Source organism: Oncorhynchus keta, unplaced genomic scaffold (genome assembly GCF_023373465.1).
Source record: "Oncorhynchus keta strain PuntledgeMale-10-30-2019 unplaced genomic scaffold, Oket_V2 Un_contig_5400_pilon_pilon, whole genome shotgun sequence".
In the NCBI taxonomy this organism is placed as follows: domain Eukaryota; kingdom Metazoa; phylum Chordata; class Actinopteri; order Salmoniformes; family Salmonidae; genus Oncorhynchus; species Oncorhynchus keta.
In genome coordinates, this window is record NW_026288266.1 from 123,806 (window position 1) to 143,944 (window position 20,139).

The window sequence follows — 20,139 nt, forward strand, 5'->3', positions numbered from 1 at the left end:
TTTGACTAACCCCGGCACATAAACATGAATGTTGCGTTATTGTAATATTGATGTTGATTAAGGTGCATATAAATAAATATAAATAAAATTAGATAAATACATCTAGTGTTCTACAACAGACCTCAATGGATCCAGGAGGCTTTAACATCTACATCTAGTGCTCTACAACAGACCTCAATGGATCCAGGAGGCTCTAACATCTACATCTAGTGCTCTACAACAGACCGCAATGGATCCAGGAGGCTTTAACATCTACATCTAGTGTTCTACAACAGACCTCAATGGATCCAGGAGGCTCTAACATCTACATCTAGTGCTCTACAACAGACCTCAATGGATCCAGGAGGCTCTAACATCTACATCTAGTGCTCTACAACAGACCTCAATGGATCCAGGAGGCTTTAACAGCTACATCTAGTGCTCTACAACAGACCTCAATGGATCCAGGAGGCTTTAACATCTACATCTAGTGCTCTACAACAGACCTCAATGGATCCAGGAGGCTTTAACAGCTACATCTAGTGCTCTACAACAGACCTCAATGGATCCAGGAGGCTTTAACATCTACATCTAGTGTTCTACAACAGACCTCAATGGATCCAGGAGGCTTTAACATCTACATCTAGTGCTCTACAACAGACCTCAATGGATCCAGGAGGCTTTAACATCTACATCTAGTGCTCTACAACAGACCTCAATGGATCCAGGAGGCTTTAACATCTACATCTAGTGTTCTACAACAGACCTCAATGGATCCAGGAGGCTTTAACATCTACATCTAGTGTTCTACAACAGACCTCAATGGATCCAGGAGGCTTTAAGAGCTACATCTAGTGCTCTACAACAGACCTCAATGGATCCAGGAGGCTTTAACATCTACATCTAGTGCTCTACAACAGACCTCAATGGATCCAGGAGGCTTTAACAGCTACATCTAGTGCTCTACAACAGACCTCAATGGATCTAGGAGGCTTTAACATCTACATCTAGTGTTCTACAACAGACCTCAATGGATCCAGGAGGCTTTAACAGCTACATCTAGTGCTCTACAACAGACCTCAATGGATCCAGGAGGCTCTACTCTCTACTCTCTATGCAAATTATGGTGGAAAATAAGTATTTGGTCACCTACAAACAAGCAAGATTTCTGGCTCTCACAGACCTGTAACTTCTTCTTTAAGAGGCTCCTCTGTCCTCCACTCGTTATATGTATTAATAGCACCTGTTTGAACTTGTTATCAGTATAAAATACACCTGTCCACAACCTCAAACAGTCACACTCTAAACTCTACTATGGCCAAGACCAAAGAGCTGTCAAAGGACACCAGAAACAACATTGTAGACCTGCACCAGGCTGGGAAGACTGAATCTGCAATAGGTAAGCAGCTTGGTTTGAAGAAATCAACTGTGGGAGCAATTATTAGGAAATGGAAGACATACATGACCACTGATAATCTTCCTCGGTCTGGGGCTCCACGCAAGATCTCACCCCGTGGGGTCAAAATGATCACAAGAACGGTGAGCAAAAATCCCAGAACCACACGGGGGGACCTAGTGAATGACCTGCAGAGAGCTGGGACCAAAGTAATAAAGCCTACCATCAGTAACACACTACGCCACCAGTACATGTCCAGGCCCGTCTGAAGTTTGCTAGAGAGCATTTGGATGATCCAGAAGAAGATTGGGAGAATGTCATATGGTCAGATGAAACCGAAATATAACTTTTTGGTAAAAACTCAACTCGTCGTGTTTGGAGGACAAAGAATGCTGAGTTGCATCCAAAGAACACCATACCTACTGTGAAGCATGGGGGTGGAAACATCATGATTTGGGGCTGTTTTTCTGCAAAGGGACCAGGACGACTGATCCGTGTAAAGGAAAGAAAGAATGAGGCTATGTATCATGAGATTATGAGTGAAAACCTCTTTCAAACGGCAAGGGCATTGAAGATGAAACGTGACTGGGTCTTTCAGCATGACAATGATCCCAAACACACCGCCCGGGCAACGAAGGAGTGGCTTTGTAAGAAGCATTTCAAGGTCCTGGAGTGGCCTAGCCAGTCTCCAGATCTCAACCCATAGAAAATCTTTGGAGGGAGTTGAAAGTCTGTGTTCCCCAGCAACAGCCCCAAAACATCACTGCTCTAGAGGAGATCTGTATGGAGGAATGGGCCAAAATACCAGCAACAGTGTGTGAAAACCTTGTGAAGACTTACAGAAAACGTTTGACCTTTGTCATTGCCAACAAAGGGTATATAACAAAGTATTGAGATAAACTTTTGTTATTGACCAAATACTTATTTTCCACCATAATTTGCAAATAAATTGATCAAAAAAATCCTACAATGTGATTTCCTGGATTTTTTCCCCTCATTTTGTCTGTCATAGTTGAAGTGTACCTATGATGAAAATTACAGGCCTCTCTCATCTTTTTAAGTGGGAGAACATTTTAAGTGGGAGAACAATTGGTGGCTGACTAAATACTTTTTTGCCCCACTGTATATGTCTGTTGTATAAATTAGGTCTGACCTCAATGGATCCAGGAGGTTCTACTGTCTACGTGTCTGTTGTATAAAGTAGGTCTGACCTCAATGGATCCAGGAGGTTCTACTGTCTATGTGTCTGTTGTATAAAGTAGGTCTGACCTCAATGGATCCAGGAGGTTCTACTGTCTATGTGTCTGTTGTATAAAGTAGGTCAGACCTCAATGGATCCAGGAGGTTCTACTGTCTATGTGTCTGTTGTATAAAGTAGGTCTGACCTCAAGGGATCCAGGAGGTTCTACTGTCTATGTGTCTGTTGTATAAAGTAGGTCAGACCTCAATGGATCCAGGAGGTTCTACTGTCTATGTGTCTGTTGTATAAAGTAGGTCAGACCTCAATGGATCCAGGAGGTTCTACTGTCTACGTGTCTGTTCTATAAAGTAGGTCTGACCTCAATGGATCCAGGAGGTTCTACTGTCTATGTGTCTGTTCTATAAAGTAGGTCTGACCTCAATGGATCCAGGAGGTTCTACTGTCTATGTGTCTGTTGTTAAAGTAGGTTTTCCAGGAGGTTCTACTGTCTATGTGTCTGTTCTATAAAGTAGGTCTGACCTCAACGGATCCAGGAGGTTCTACTGTCTATGTGTCTGTTGTATAAAGTAGGTCAGACCTCAATGGATCCAGGAGGTTCTACTGTCTATGTGTCTGTTCTATAAAGTAGGTCTGACCTCAATGGATCCAGGAGGTTCTACTGTCTATGTGTCTGTTGTATAAAGTAGGTCAGACCTCAATGGATCCAGGAGGTTCTACTGTCTATGTGTCTGTTGTATAAAGTAGGTCTGACCTCAATGGATCCAGGAGGTTCTACTGTCTATGTGTCTGTTCTATAAAGTAGGTCAGACCTCAATGGATCCAGGAGGTTCTACTGTCTATGTGTCTGTTGTATAAAGTAGGTCAGACCTCAATGGATCCAGGAGGTTCTACTGTCTATGTGTCTGTTGTTTAAAGTAGGTCTGACCTCAACGGATCCAGGAGGTTCTACTGTCTATGTGTCTGTTGTATAAAGTAGGTCAGACCTCAATGGATCCAGGAGGTTCTGCTGTCTATGTGTCTGTTGTATAAAGTAGGTCAGACCTCAACACATCGATGTACGAACGCTTTTAACCTCGTCTGTCATCTGACAGTGTTCTCCATTTGGGACGGACCAGAGGCCTCTTTTTATTTTTATCTCAGTCTAAATAACGGTACTGTATGGGGATACTGTACCCTGTTAAGTCGACTATCTGGATAGTGCCGTCTGTCTGGCGATCCATAATATAGTCCAGAGTACAACAGGATAGAAGGTAGTATTTCTATAGACGCAAGCATTGATTGTGGTGTCTGGACAGGTCTCCTCTATGGTCAGTCTAATCATAGTGCCAGGTCTGGACAGGTCTCCTCTATATTCAGTCTAATCACAGTGCCAGGGCTGGACAGGCCTCCTTTATGGTCAGTCTAATCATAGTGCCAGGTCTGGACAGGTCTCATTTACATTCAGTATAATCACAGTGCCAGGTCTGGACAGGTCTCCTCTATGGTCAGTCTAATCACAGTGCCAGGTCTGGACAGGTCTCCTCTATGGTCAGTCTAATCACAGTGCCAGGTCTGGACAGGTCTCCTCTATGGTCAGTCTAATCACAGTGCCAGGTCTGGACAGGTCTCATTTACATTCAGTATAATCACAGTGCCAGGTCTGGACAGATCTCCTCTATGGTCAGTCTAATCACAGTGCCAGGTCTGGACAGGTCTCCTCTATGGTCAGTCTAATCACAGTGCCAGGTCTGGACAGATCTCCTCTATGGTCAGTCTAATCACAGTGCCAGGTCTGGACAGATCTCCTCTATGGTCAGTCTAATCACAGTGCCAGGTCTGGACAGATCTCCTCTATGGTCAGTCTAATCACAGTGCCAGGTCTGGACAGATCTCCTCTATGGTCAGTCTAATCACAGTGCCAGGGCTGGACAGGTCTCCTCTGTGGTCAGTCTAATCACAGTGCCAGGTCTGGACAGATCTCCTCTATGGTCAGTCTAATCACAGTGCCAGGTCTGGACAGATCTCCTCTATGGTCAGTCTAATCACAGTGCCAGGGCTGGACAGGTCTCCTCTGTGGTCAGTCTAGTGCCAGGTCTGGACAGATCTCCTCTATGGTCAGTCAGTGGTCAGTCTAATCACAGTGCCAGGGCTGGACAGGTCTCCTCTGTGGTCAGTCTAATCAGTGCCAGGTCTGGACAGCCATGGGTCTAATCACAGTGCCAGGTCTGGACAGATCTCCTCTATGGTCAGTCTAATCACAGTGCCAGGTCTGGACAGATCTCCTCTATGGTCAGTCTAATCACAGTGCCAGGTCTGGACAGATCTCCTCTATGGTCAGTCTAATCACAGTGCCAGGGCTGGACAGGTCTCCTCTGTGGTCAGTCTAATCACAGTGCCAGGTCTGGACAGATCTCCTCTATGGTCAGTCTAATCACAGTGCCAGGGCTGGACAGATCTCCTCTATGGTCAGTCTAATCACAGTGCCAGGTCTGGACAGATCTCCTCTATGGTCAGTCTAATCACAGTACCAGGGCTGGACAGGTCTCCTCTATGATCAGTATAATCACAGTGGTTCCCTGCTGGTTCTCTCCAGACGTGTGGTCCTTCTGTAGCTCAGTTGGTAGAGCATGGCGCTTGTAACGCCAGGGAAGTGGGTTCAATCCCCGGGACCACCCATACGTAGAATGTATGCACACATGACTGTAAGTCGCTTTGGATAAAAGCGTCTGCTAAATGGCATATATTATTATATTATATTACGTACCTAGGACTTATGACATCACGTAGGAGGTAGGACCAGAGTACTGACGCCCCAGTTAGGCTTGTGTAGCCAGTGGCATACTTTCCCTTTTGGTGCAGTCGTCAGCTGTAGCCCCCCCACTCCACACACACTGGTCACCATTTCAGCAGAGCTGCTAAAGAACACTTATATCCCACTTCACACTGCATGCTGGGAGGCTGGCTAGAACGTTTAAAACTGTACTTGAACTTCCTTTTGGCAATTCCTTTCCCCTCTGTCTCTCTCTGGGTGGCTTTAACATCCTAACTATAGTGACTGACTGGCTCTATCATCCTAAATATAGTGATTGGCTGGCTTTAACGTCACAAACTGTTGTAATTAGCTGGCTTTATCATCCTAACTGTAGTGATTGGCTGGCTATTACATCCTAACCGCTGATTGGCTGATTCTAACATGGCCACTTCCTGTGCTGGTGTTTCTCACTCTAGTGTTAAAGTGTTCCCTTGGTCTGGAACTCAAATGGCACCCTATTTTCTACATAGTGCACTACTTTTGACCGGTGCCCATTGGGTTTGCACTTTTGGGACTTTTCTATTAGTTCCAATACACCATGGCAAGCTCAATCAAACACAGTTTGATTTAAAATAGTATTTGAACCCAGTCACACCCTACAGAGCAGGAGAGAGAGAGAGAGATGGGGAGAGAGATGGTGAGAGAGAGATGCGGAGAGAGAAATGGGGAGATGGGGAGAGAGAGGCGGGGAGAGAGAGAGACGGGGAGAGAGAGACGGGTAGAGAGAGAGACAGGTAGCGAGAGAGAGATGGGGAGAGAGAGAGACGGGGAGAGAGAGACGGGGAGAGAGAGAGACGGGTAGAGAGACAGGTAGCGAGAGAGAGATGGGGAGAGAGAGAGACGGGTAGAGAGAGAGACGGGTAGCGAGAGAGAGATGGGGAGAGAGAGACGGGGAGAGAGAGAAAGATGAGGAGAGAAATGGGGAGAGAGAGAGAGGAAGCTGCCTATTTGATTATCATCTCAGCAACAATACGAAGGGCCACGTCAGACAGGAAGTAGTTATTCACGTATCCAGGGACCAACCCTCAACAAAAGAAAAACAAGAAACAAAGGATTGGAGAAAAAAAGCAAACTCCGCTCCATCATTCATGGAATCAGATGGCTCATTCATCACAAAACCCACTGATATTGCCAACTACTTTAATGACCTTTTTTCATAGGCAAGTTTAGCAACTATTGGCATTACAGGACAGCAACAAACACTGACACTACACATCCAAGTCTGAACAAATTATGGAAGACAAGCGTTGTAACTTTGAAGTTAGTGTGGAAGAGGTGAAAAAAGTATTGTCAAATAAGTACTATCAACAATGACGGGACAAAGAGGTCTGACAACTTGGATGGAAAGTTACTGAGGATGATAGCGGATGATATTGCCACTCCTATTTGCCATCTCTTCAGTCTAAGCCTACTAGAAAGTGTGTGTCCTCAGGCCTGGAGGGAAGCAAAAGTCATTCCGGTACCTACGAATAGTAAAGCCACCTTCACTGGATCAAATAGCGCACCAATCAGTCTGTTACCAACCCTTAATAAACTTTTGGAAACAATGGTGTTTGACCAGATACAATGCAATCTTCCTGTAAACAAATTGACAACAAAATTTCAGCGTGCTTATAGGGAAGGACATTCAACAAGCACAGCACTTACACAAATTACTGATGATTGGCTGAGCGAAATGGATGATAAAATGATTGTGGGGGCTGTCTTGTTAGACTTCAGAGCGGCTTTTGTCATTATCAATCATAGTCTGCTGCTGGAAAAACATATATGTGTTATGGCTTTACACCCCCTGCTATAATGTGGATAAAGAGTTACCTGTCTAACAGAACACAGAGGGTGTTGTGGCTTTACACCCCCTGCTATAATGTGGATAAAGAGTTACCTGTCTAACAGAACACAGAGGGTGTTATTTAATAGAAGCCTCTACAACATAATCCAGTTAGAATCAAGAATTCCCCAGGGCAGCTGTCTAGGACCCTTACTGTTTTCAAACTAATACCATGAGTAAAGCCAGAGTGTCTATGTATGTGGATGACTCAACACTGTACACGTCAGCTACTACAGCAACTGAAATGACATCAACACTTAACAAAGAACTGCAGTCAGTTTCAGAATGGGTGGCAAGGAATAAATTAGTCCTAAATATTTAAAAAAAATAAAAGCATTGTATTTTTGGACAAATCATTCCCTAAACCCTAAACCTCAACTAAATATTGTATTAAATAATGTGGAAATTGAGCAAGTTGAGGTGACTAAACTGCTTGGAGTAACCCTGGATTATAAAACTGTCATGGTCAAAACATATTTATACAACCGTAGCTAAGATGGGGAGAAGTCTGTCCATAATAAAGCGTTGACATTTTCTTAAGTCCCTCTTTGTTGTCCAGGTGCTTTACCTTCTTAACAGCAACAAGGCAGGTCCTACAAGGCCCTGTTTTGAGCCAATTTACATTTTCTTAAGTCCCTCTTTGTTGTCCAGGTGCTTTGCCTTCTTAACAGCAACAAGGCAGGTCCTACAAGGCCCTAGTTTTGAGCCAATTTACATTTTCTTAAGTCCCTCTTTGTAGTCCAGGTGCTTTACCTTCTTAACAGCAACAAGGCAGGTCCTACAAGGCCCTAGTTTTGAGCCAATTTACATTTTCTTAAGTCCCTCTTTGTAGTCCAGGTGCTTTACCTTCTTAACAGCAACAAGGCAGGTCCTGCAAGGCCCTAGTTTTGAGCCAATTTACATTTTCTTAAGTCCCTCTTTGTAGTCCAGGTGCTTTGCCTTCTTAACAGCAACAAGGCAGGTCCTACAAGGCCCTAGTTTTGAGCCAATTTACATTTTCTTAAGTCCCTCTTTGTAGTCCAGGTGCTTTACCTTCTTAACAGCAACAAGGCAGGTCCTGCAAGGCCCTAGTTTTGAGCCAATTTACATTTTCTTAAGTCCCTCTTTGTAGTCCAGGTGCTTTACCTTCTTAACAGCAACAAGGCAGGTCCTACAAGGCCCTAGTTTTGTCGCACCTGGACTACAAAGAGGGACTTAAGAAAATGTAAATTGGCTCAAAACAGGGCCTTGGATGTACACAGAGAGCTAACATTAATAATATGTAGCTCAAATTGGAGGAGAGATTGACTTCATCACGACTTGTATTTATGAGAACTATTGACATGTTGAATGCACCAAGCTGTCTGTTTGAACTACTGGCACACCCATACATACCCCAGAAGACATGCCACCAGAGCTCTCTTCACAGTCCCAAAGTCCAGAACAAACTATGGGAGGCACACAGTACTACATAAAGCCATGACTCCCGCTCAGCCCAGTCAAAACTGTTCACTGCTCTGGCCCCCCAATGGTGGAACAAACTCCCTCACGACGCCAGGACAGCGGAGTCAATCACCACCTTCCGGAGACACCTGAAACCCCACCTCTTTAAGGAATACCTAGGATAGGATAAGTAATCCTTCTCACCCCCCTTTTAAGATTTAGATGCACTATTGTAAAGTGACTGTTCCACTGGATGTCATAAGGTGAATGCACCAATTTGTAAGTCGCTCTGGATAAGAGCGTCTGCTAAATGACTTAAATGTAAATGTAAATGTACTACATGGAACTCTATTCCACATCAACTACCTGAGGCAAGTAGGGCAACAGAAACATACGCACGTACACATGGACTTTGCGTTGTAGATATGAGGTAGTAGAGTTGGAGTCTGAGGGAGCACACTTGTTGTGAATGTATTGTAATGTTTTTAAAGCTGTACAATTGCCTTAATATTGCTGGAGCCCAGGAAGAGTAGCTGCTGCTTTGGCAGGAACTAATGGGGATCCATAATAAACCCCAGGAAGAGTAGCTGCTGCTTTGGCAGGAACTAATGGGGATCCATAATAAACCCCAGGAAGAGTAGCTGCTGCTTTGGCAGGAACTAATGGGGATCCATAATAAACCCCAGGAAGAGTAGCTGCTGCTTTGGCAGGAACTAATGGGGATCCATAATAAACCCCAGGAAGAGTAGCTGCTGCCTTGGCAGGAACTAATGGGGATCCATAATAAACCCCAGGAAGAGTAGCTGCTGCCTTGGCAGGAACTAATGGGGATCCATAATAAACCCCAGGAAGAGTAGCTGCTGCTTTGGCAGGAACTAATGGGGATCCATAATAAACCCCAGGAAGAGTAGCTGCTGCTTTGGCAGGAACTAATGGGGATCCATAATAAACCCCAGGAAGAGTAGCTGCTGCTTTGGCAGGAACTAATGGGGATCCATAATAAACCCCAGGAAGAGTAGCTGCTGCTTTGGCAGGAACTAATGGGGATCCATAATAAACCCCAGGAAGAGTAGCTGCTGCTTTGGCAGGAACTAATGGGGATCCATAATAAACCCCAGGAAGAGTAGCTGCTGCTTTGGCAGGAACTAATGGGGATCCATAATAAACCCCAGGAAGAGTAGCTGCTGCTTTGGCAGGAACTAATGGGGATCCATAATAAACCCCAGGAAGAGTAGCTGCTGCTTTGGCAGGAACTAATGGGGATCCATAATAAACCCCAGGAAGAGTAGCTGCTGCTTTGGCAGGAACTAATGGGGATCCATAATAAACCCCAGGAAGAGTAGCTGCTGCTTTGGCAGGAACTAATGGGGATCTACTAATACACTGACCTACAGCCTTCTACTACTAATACACGGACCTACAGCCTTCTACTACTAATACACTGACCTACAGCCTTCTACTGCTAATACATTGACCTACAGCCTTCTACTACTAATACACTGACCTACAGCCTTCTACTACTAATACACGGACCCACAGCCTTCTACTGCTAATACACGGACCCACAGCCTTCTACTGCTAATACACTGACCCACAGCCTTCTACTACTAATACACTGACCTACAGCCTTCTACTGCTAATACACTGACCTGACCTACAGCCTTCTACTGCTAATACACTGACTTACAGCCTTCTACTACTAATACACTGACCTACAGCCTTCTACTGCTAATACACTGACCTGACCTACAGCCTTCTACTGCTAATACACTGACCTACAGCCTTCTACTGCTAATACACTGACCTACAGCCTTCTACTGCTAATACACTGACCTACAGCCTTCTACTGCTAATACACTGACCTGACCTACAGCCTTCTACTGCTAATACACTGACCTACAGCCTTCTACTGCTAATACACTGACCTACAGCCTTCTACTGCTAATACACTGACCTACAGCCTTCTACTACTAATACACTGACCTACAGCCTTCTACTGCTAATACACTGACCTGACCTACAGCCTTCTACTGCTAATACACTGACCTACAGCCTTCTACTGCTAATACACTGACCTACAGCCTTCTACTGCTAATACACTGACCCACAGCCTTCTACTGCTAATACACTGACCTACAGCCTTCTACTACTAATACACTGACCCACAGCCTTCTACTGCTAATACACTGACCTACAGCCTTCTACTGCTAATACACTGACCTACAGCCTTCTACTGCTAATACACTGACCCACAGCCTTCTACTGCTAATACACTGACCCACAGCCTTCTACTACTAATACACTGACCCACAGCCTTCTACTACTAATACACTGACCCACAGCCTTCTACTACTAATACACTGACCTACAGCCTTCTACTGCTAATACACTGACCTACAGCCTTCTACTGCTAATACACTGACCTGACCTACAGCCTTCTACTGCTAATACACTGACCTACAGCCTTCTACTGCTAATACACTGACCTACAGCCTTCTACTACTAATACACTGACCTACAGCCTTCTACTGCTAATACACTGACCTACAGCCTTCTACTGCTAATACACTGACCTACAGCCTTCTACTGCTAATACACTGACCTACAGCCTTCTACTGCTAATACACTGACCCACAGCCTTCTACTGCTAATACACTGACCCACAGCCTTCTACTACTAATACACTGACCCACAGCCTTCTACTACTAATACACTGACCCACAGCCTTCTACTACTAATACACTGACCTACAGCCTTCTACTGCTAATACACTGACCTACAGCCTTCTACTGCTAATACACTGACCTGACCTACAGCCTTCTACTGCTAATACACTGACCTACAGCCTTCTACTACTAATACACTGACCTACAGCCTTGACCTACACTGCTAATACACTGACCTGACCTACAGCCTTCTACTGCTAATACACTGACCTACAGCCTTCTACTGCTAATACACTGACCCACAGCCTTCTACTGCTAATACACTGACCCACAGCCTTCTACTACTAATACACTGACCTACAGCCTTCTACTGCTAATACACTGACCTACAACCTTCTACTGCTAATACACTGACCCACAGCCTTCTACTGCTAATACACTGACCCACAGCCTTCTATTACTAATACACTGACCCACAGCCTTCTACTACTAATACACTGACCTACAGCCTTCTACTGCTAATACACTGACCTACAGCCTTCTACTGCTAATACACTGACCCACAGCCTTCTACTGCTAATACACTGACCTACAGCCTTCTACTGCTAATACACTGACCTGACCTACAGCCTTCTACTACTAATACACTGACCTACAGCCTTCTACTGCTAATACACTGACCCACAGCCTTCTACTGCTAATACACTGACCTACAGCCTTCTACTCCTAATACACTGACCTACAGCCTTCTACTGCTAATACACTGACCTCACCTTCAGCCTTCTACTACTAATACACTGACGCACAGCCTTCTACTGCTAATACACTGACCCACAGCCTTCTACTGCTAATACACTGACCTACAGCCTTCTACTACTAATACACTGACCCACAGCCTTCTACTGCTAATACACTGACCTACAGCCTTCTACTGCTAATACACTGACCTACAGCCTTCTACTGCTAATACACTGACCCACAGCCTTCTACTGCTAATACACTGACCCACAGCCTTCTACTACTAATACACTGACCCACAGCCTTCTACTACTAATACACTGACCCACAGCCTTCTACTACTAATACACTGACCTACAGCCTTCTACTGCTAATACACTGACCTACAGCCTTCTACTGCTAATACACTGACCTGACCTACAGCCTTCTACTGCTAATACACTGACCTACAGCCTTCTACTGCTAATACACTGACCTACAGCCTTCTACTGCTAATACACTGACCTACAGCCTTCTACTGCTAATACACGGACCTACAGGCTTCTACTGCTAATACACTGACCTACAGCCTTCTACTGCTAATACACTGACCTACAGCCTTCTACTGCTAATACACTGACCCACAGCCTTCTACTGCTAATACACTGACCCACAGCCTTCTACTACTAATACACTGACCCACAGCCTTCTACTAATACACTGACCCACAGCCTTCTACTACTAATACACTGACCTACAGCCTTCTACTGCTAATACACTGACCTACAGCCTTCTACTGCTAATACACTGACCTGACCTACAGCCTTCTACTGCTAATACACTGACCTACAGCCTTCTACTGCTAATACACTGACCTACAGCCTTCTACTACTAATACACTGACCTACAGCCTTCTACTGCTAATACACTGACCTGACCTACAGCCTTCTACTGCTAATACACTGACCTACAGCCTTCTACTGCTAATACACTGACCCACAGCCTTCTACTGCTAATACACTGACCCACAGCCTTCTACTACTAATACACTGACCTACAGCCTTCTACTGCTAATACACTGACCTACAACCTTCTACTGCTAATACACTGACCCACAGCCTTCTACTGCTAATACACTGACCCACAGCCTTCTATTACTAATACACTGACCCACAGCCTTCTACTACTAATACACTGACCTACAGCCTTCTACTGCTAATACACTGACCTACAGCCTTCTACTGCTAATACACTGACCCACAGCCTTCTACTGCTAATACACTGACCTACAGCCTTCTACTGCTAATACACTGACCTGACCTACAGCCTTCTACTACTAATACACTGACCTACAGCCTTCTACTGCTAATACACTGACCCACAGCCTTCTACTGCTAATACACTGACCTACAGCCTTCTACTACTAATACACTGACCTACAGCCTTCTACTGCTAATACACTGACCTGACCTTCAGCCTTCTACTACTAATACACTGACGCACAGCCTTCTACTGCTAATACACTGACCCACAGCCTTCTACTGCTAATACACTGACCCACAGCCTTCTACTACTAATACACTGACCCACAGCCTTCTATTACTAATACACTGAGGACAGCCCTACTGCTAATGCACGGACCCACAGCCTTCTACTGCTAATACACTGACCCACAGCCTTCTACTACTAATACACTGACCCACAGCCTTCTACTACTAATACACTGACCCACAGCCTTCTACTACTAATACACTGACCTACAGCCTTCTACTACTAATACACTGACCTGACCTACAGCCTTCTACTACTAATACACTGACCCACAGCCTTCTACTACTAATACACTGACCTACAGCCTTCTACTACTAATACACTGACCTGACCTACAGCCTTCTACTGCTAATACACGGACCCAGAGCCTTCTACTGCTCATACACGGACCCACAGCCTTCTACTACTAATACACTGACCTACAGCCTTCTACTGCTAATACACGGACCCACAGCCTTCTACTACTAATACACTGACCTGACCTACAGCCTTCTACTACTAATACACTGACCCACAGCCTTCTACTGCTAATACACGGACCCACAGCCTTCTACTACTAATACACTGACCTGACCTACAGCCTTCTACTACTAATACACTGACCTACAGCCTTCTACTGCTAATACACTGACCTACAGCCTTCTACTGCTAATACACTGACCTACAGCCTTCTACTACTAATACACGGACCCACAGCCTTCTACTACTAATACACTGACCCACAGCCTTCTACTACTAATACACTGAGGACAGCCCTAGTGCTAATACACTGACCTACAGCCTTCTACTACTAATACACTGAGGACAGCCCTACAGCTAATACACTGACCCACAGCCTTCTACTACTAATGCACTGACCCACAGCCTTCTACTGCTAATACACGGACCCACAGCCTTCTACTACTAATACACTGACCTACAGCCTTCTACTGCTAATACACGGACCCAGAGCCTTCTACTACTAATACACTGACCTGACCTACAGCCTTCTACTGCTAATACACTGACCCACAGCCTTCTACTGCTAATACACTGACCTGACCTACAGCCTTCTACTGCTAATACACGGACCCACAGCCTTCTACTACTAATACACTGACCTGACCTACAGCCTTCTACTACTAATACACTGACCTACAGCCTTCTACTGCTAATACACTGACCTACAGCCTTCTACTGCTAATACACGGACCCACAGCCTTCTACTACTAATACACTGACCTACAGCCTTCTACTACTAATACACTGACCTACAGCCTTCTACTACTAATACACTGACCTACAGCCTTCTACTACTAATACACTGACCCACAGCCTTCTACTACTAATACACTGACCTACAGCCTTCTACTACTAATACACTGACCTACAGCCTTCTACTGCTAATACACTGACCTACAGCCTTCTACTACTAATACACGGACCCACAGCCTTCTACTACTAATACACTGACCTACAGCGTTCTACTGCTAATACACTGACCCACAGCCTTCTACTACTAATACACTGACCTGACCTACAGCCTTCTACTACTAATACACTGACCTGACCTACAGCCTTCTACTACTAATACACTGACCTACAGCCTTCTACTGCTAATACACTGACCTACAGCCTTCTACTGCTAATACACTGACCTACAGCCTTCTACTGCTAATACACTGACCTACAGCCTTCTACTACTAATACACTGACCTACAGCCTTCTACTACTAATACACTGACCTACAGCCTTCTACTACTAATACACTGACCTGACCTACAGCCTTCTACTACTAATACACTGACCTACATACTACTAATACACTGACCTACAGCCTTCTACTACTAATACACTGACCCACAGCCTTACTACTACTAATACACTGACCTACAGCCTTCTACTACTAATACACTGACCTACAGCCTTCTACTACTAATACACTGACCTACAGCCTTCTACTACTAATGACCCACAGCCTTCTACTACTAATACACTGACCCACAGCCTTCTACTACTAATACACTGACCTGACCTACAGCCTTCTACTACTAATACACTGACCTGACCTACAGCCTTCTACTACTAATACACTGACCTGACCTACAGCCTTCTACTGCTAATACACTGACCTACAGCCTTCTACTGCTAATACACTGACCTACAGCCTTCTACTGCTAATACACTGACTGCTAATACACTACAGCCTTCTACTACTAATACACGGACCCACAGCCTTCTACTAATACACTGACCTACAGCCTTCTACTACTAATACACTGACCCACAGCCTTCTACTACTAATACACTGACCTACAGCCTTCTACTACTAATACACTGACCTACAGCCTTCTACTACTAATACACTGACCTACAGCCTTCTACTACTAATACACTGACCTACAGCCTTCTACTGCTAATACACTGACCTACAGCCTTCTACTGCTAATACACTGACCTACAGCCTTCTACTACTAATACACTGACCTACAGCCTTCTACTACTAATACACTGACCTACAGCCTTCTACTACTAATACACTGACCTACAGCCTTCTACTACTAATACACTGACCTACAGCCTTCTACTACTAATACACTGACCTACAGCCTTCTACTACTAATACACTGACCTACAGCCTTCTACTACTAATACACTGACCTACAGCCTTCTACTACTAATACACTGACCTACAGCCTCCTACTACTAATACACTGACCTACAGCCTTCTACTGCTAATACACTGACCTGACAGCCTTCTACTACTAATACACTGAGCCTTCTACTACTAATACAGCCTTCTACTACTAATACACTGACCTACAGCCTTCTACTACTAATACACTGACCTACAGACTACTAATACACTGCCTTCTACTACTAATACACTGACCTGACCCACAGCCTTCTACTACTAATACACTGACCTACAGCCTTCTACTGCTAATACACTGACCTACAGCCTTCTACTACTAATACACTGACCTGACCTACAGCCTTCTACTACTAATACACTGACCTGACCTACAGCCTTCTACTACTAATACACTGACCTGACCTACAGCCTTCTACTGCTAATACACTGACCTACAGCCTTCTACTACTAATACACTGACTCACAGCCTTCTACTACTAATACACTGACCTACAGCCTTCTACTACTAATACACTGACCTGACCTACAGCCTTCTACTACTAATACACTGACCTGACCTACAGCCTTCTACTGCTAATACACTGACCTACAGCCTTCTACTACTAATACACTGACTGACCTACAGCCTTCTACTACTAATACACTCTACAGCCTTCTACTACTAATACACTGACCTACAGCCTTCTACTACTAATACACTGACCTACAGCCTTCTACTACTAATACACACTGACCTACAGCCTTCTACTACTAATACACTGACCTGACCTACAGCCTTCTACTACTAATACACTGACCTACAGCCTTCTACTACTAATACACTGACCTACAGCCTTCTACTACTAATACACTGACCTACAGCCTTCTACTACTAATACACTGACCTACAGCCTTCTACTACTAATACACACTGACCTACAGCCTTCTACTACTAATACACTGACCTACAGCCTTCTACTACTAATACACTGACCCACAGAATACTAATACACTGACCTACAGCCTTCTACTACTAATACACTGACCTGACCTACAGCCTTCTACTACTAATACACTGACCTACATACACTGCTAATACACTGACCTACAGCCTTCTACTGCTAATACACTGACCTGACCTACAGCCTTCTACTACTAATACACTGACCCACACTTCTACTACTAATACACTGACCTACAGCCTTCTACTACTAATACACTGACAGCCTTCTACTACTTATACACTGACCTACAGCCTTCTACTACTAATACACTGACCTACAGCCTTCTACTACTAATACACTGACCTGACCTTCAGCCTTCTACTACTAATACACTGACCTACAGCCTTCTACTGCTAATACACTGACCTACAGCCTTCTACTGCTAATACACTGACCTGACCTACAGCCTTCTACTACTAATACACTGACCCACAGCCTTCTACTACTAATACACTGACCTGACCTACAGCCTTCTACTACTAATACACTGACCTACAGCCTTCTACTGCTAATACACTGACCTGACCTACAGCCTTCCACTACTAATACACTGACCTACACTACTACTAATACACTGACCTACAGCCTTCTACTACTAATACACTGACCTACAGCCTTCTACTGCTAATACACTGACCTGACCTACAGCCTTCTACTGCTAATACACTGACCTACAGCCTTCTACTACTAATACACTGACCTACAGCCTTCTACTACTAATACACTGACCTACAGCCTTCTACTACTAATACACTGACCTACAGCCTCCTACTACTAATACACTGACCTACAGCCTTCTACTGCTAATACACTGACCTACAGCCTTCTACTGCTAATACTGACTGACCTACAGCCTTCTACTACTAATACACTGACTCACAGCCTTCTACTACTAATACACTGACCTACAGCCTTCTAATACACTACTAAGCCTCTACTACTAATACACTGACCTACAGCCTTCTACTACTAATACACTGACCTACAGCCTTCTACTACTAATACACTGACCTACAGCCTTCTACTACTAATACACTGACCTGACCCACAGCCTTCTACTACTAATACACACTGACCTACAGCCTTCTACTACTAATACACACTGACCTACAGCCTTCTACTACTAATACACTGACCTGACCTACAGCCTTCTACTACTAATACACTGACCTACAGCCTTCTACTACTAATACACTGACTGACCTACAGCCTTCTACTGCTAATACACTGACCTACAGCCTTCTACTACTAATACACTGACCCTACAGCCTTCTACTACTAATACACTGACCTACAGCCTTCTACTACTAATACACTGACCTACAGCCTTCTACTACTAATACACTGACCTGACCTACAGCCTTCTACTGCTAATACACTGACCTACAGCCTTCTACTACTAATACACTGACCTACAGCCTTCTACTACTAATACACTGACCTACAGCCTTCTACTACTAATACACTGACCTGACCTACAGCCTTCTACTACTAATACACTGACCTGACCTACAGCCTTCTACTACTAATACACTGACCTACAGCCTTCTACTACTAATACACTGACCTGACCTACAGCCTTCTACTACTAATACACTGACCTACAGCCTTCTACTACTAATACACTGACCTGACCTACAGCCTTCTACTACTAATACACTGACCTACAGCCTTCTACTAATACACTGACCTACACTGACTACAGCCTTCTACTACTAATACACTGACCTACAGCCTTCTACTACTAATACACTGACCTACAGCCTTCTACTGCTAATACACTGACCTACAGCCTTCTACTACTAATACACTGACTGACCTACAGCCTTCTACTACTAATACACTGACCTACAGCCTTCTACTACTAATACACTGACCACAGCCTCTACTACTACACTACTAATACTACTAATTGACCTACACTGACTACTAATACACTGACCCACAGCCTTCTAATACTAATACACTGACCTACAGCCTTCTACTACTAATACACTGACCTGACCTACAGCCTTCTACTACTAATACACTGACCTACAGCCTTCTACTACTAATACACTGACCTACAGCCTTCTACTGCTAATACACTGACCTGACCTACAGCCTTCTACTACTAATACACTGACCCACAGCCTTCTACTACTAATACACTGACCTACAGCCTTCTACTACTAATACACTGACCTACAGCCTTCTACTACTTATACACTGACCTACAGCCTTCTACTACTAATACACTGACCTACAGCCTTCTACTACTAATACACTGACCTGACCTTCAGCCTTCTACTATACACTGACCTACAGCCTTCTACTGCTAATACACTGACCTACAGCCTTCTACTGCTAATACACTGACCTGACCTACAGCCTTCTACTACTAATACACGGACCCACAGCCTTCTACTACTAATACACTGACCTGACCTACAGCCTTCTACTACTAATACACTGACCTACAGCCTTCTACTGCTAATACACTGACCTGACCTACAGCCTTCCACTACTAATACACTGACCTACAGCCTTCTACTACTAATACACTGACCTACAGCCTTCTACTACTAATACACTGACCTACAGCCTTCTACTGCTAATACACTGACCTACAGCCTTCTACTGCTAATACACTGACCTACAGCCTTCTACTACTAATACACTGACCTACAGCCTTCTACTACTAATACACTGACCTACAGCCTTCTACTACTAATACACTGACCTACAGCCTCCTACTACTAATACACTGACCTACAGCCTTCTACTGCTAATACACTGACCTACAGCCTTCTACTGCTAATACACTGACCTGACCTACAGCCTTCTACTACTAATACACTGACTCACAGCCTTCTACTACTAATACACTGACCTACAGCCTTCTACTACTAATACACTGACCTACAGCCTTCTACTACTAATACACTGACCTACAGCCTTCTACTACTAATACACTGACCTACAGCCTTC

General features: G+C 44.4%; 1 protein-coding gene across 1 annotated transcript in view; it reads right to left on the reverse strand.

The window, feature by feature from the left end:
- Positions 1-20,139, reverse strand: part of LOC118381351 (A-kinase anchor protein 2) — an 85,346-nt gene that overhangs the window by 49,653 nt on the left and 15,554 nt on the right. The gene's annotated exons all lie outside the window — the stretch shown is intronic.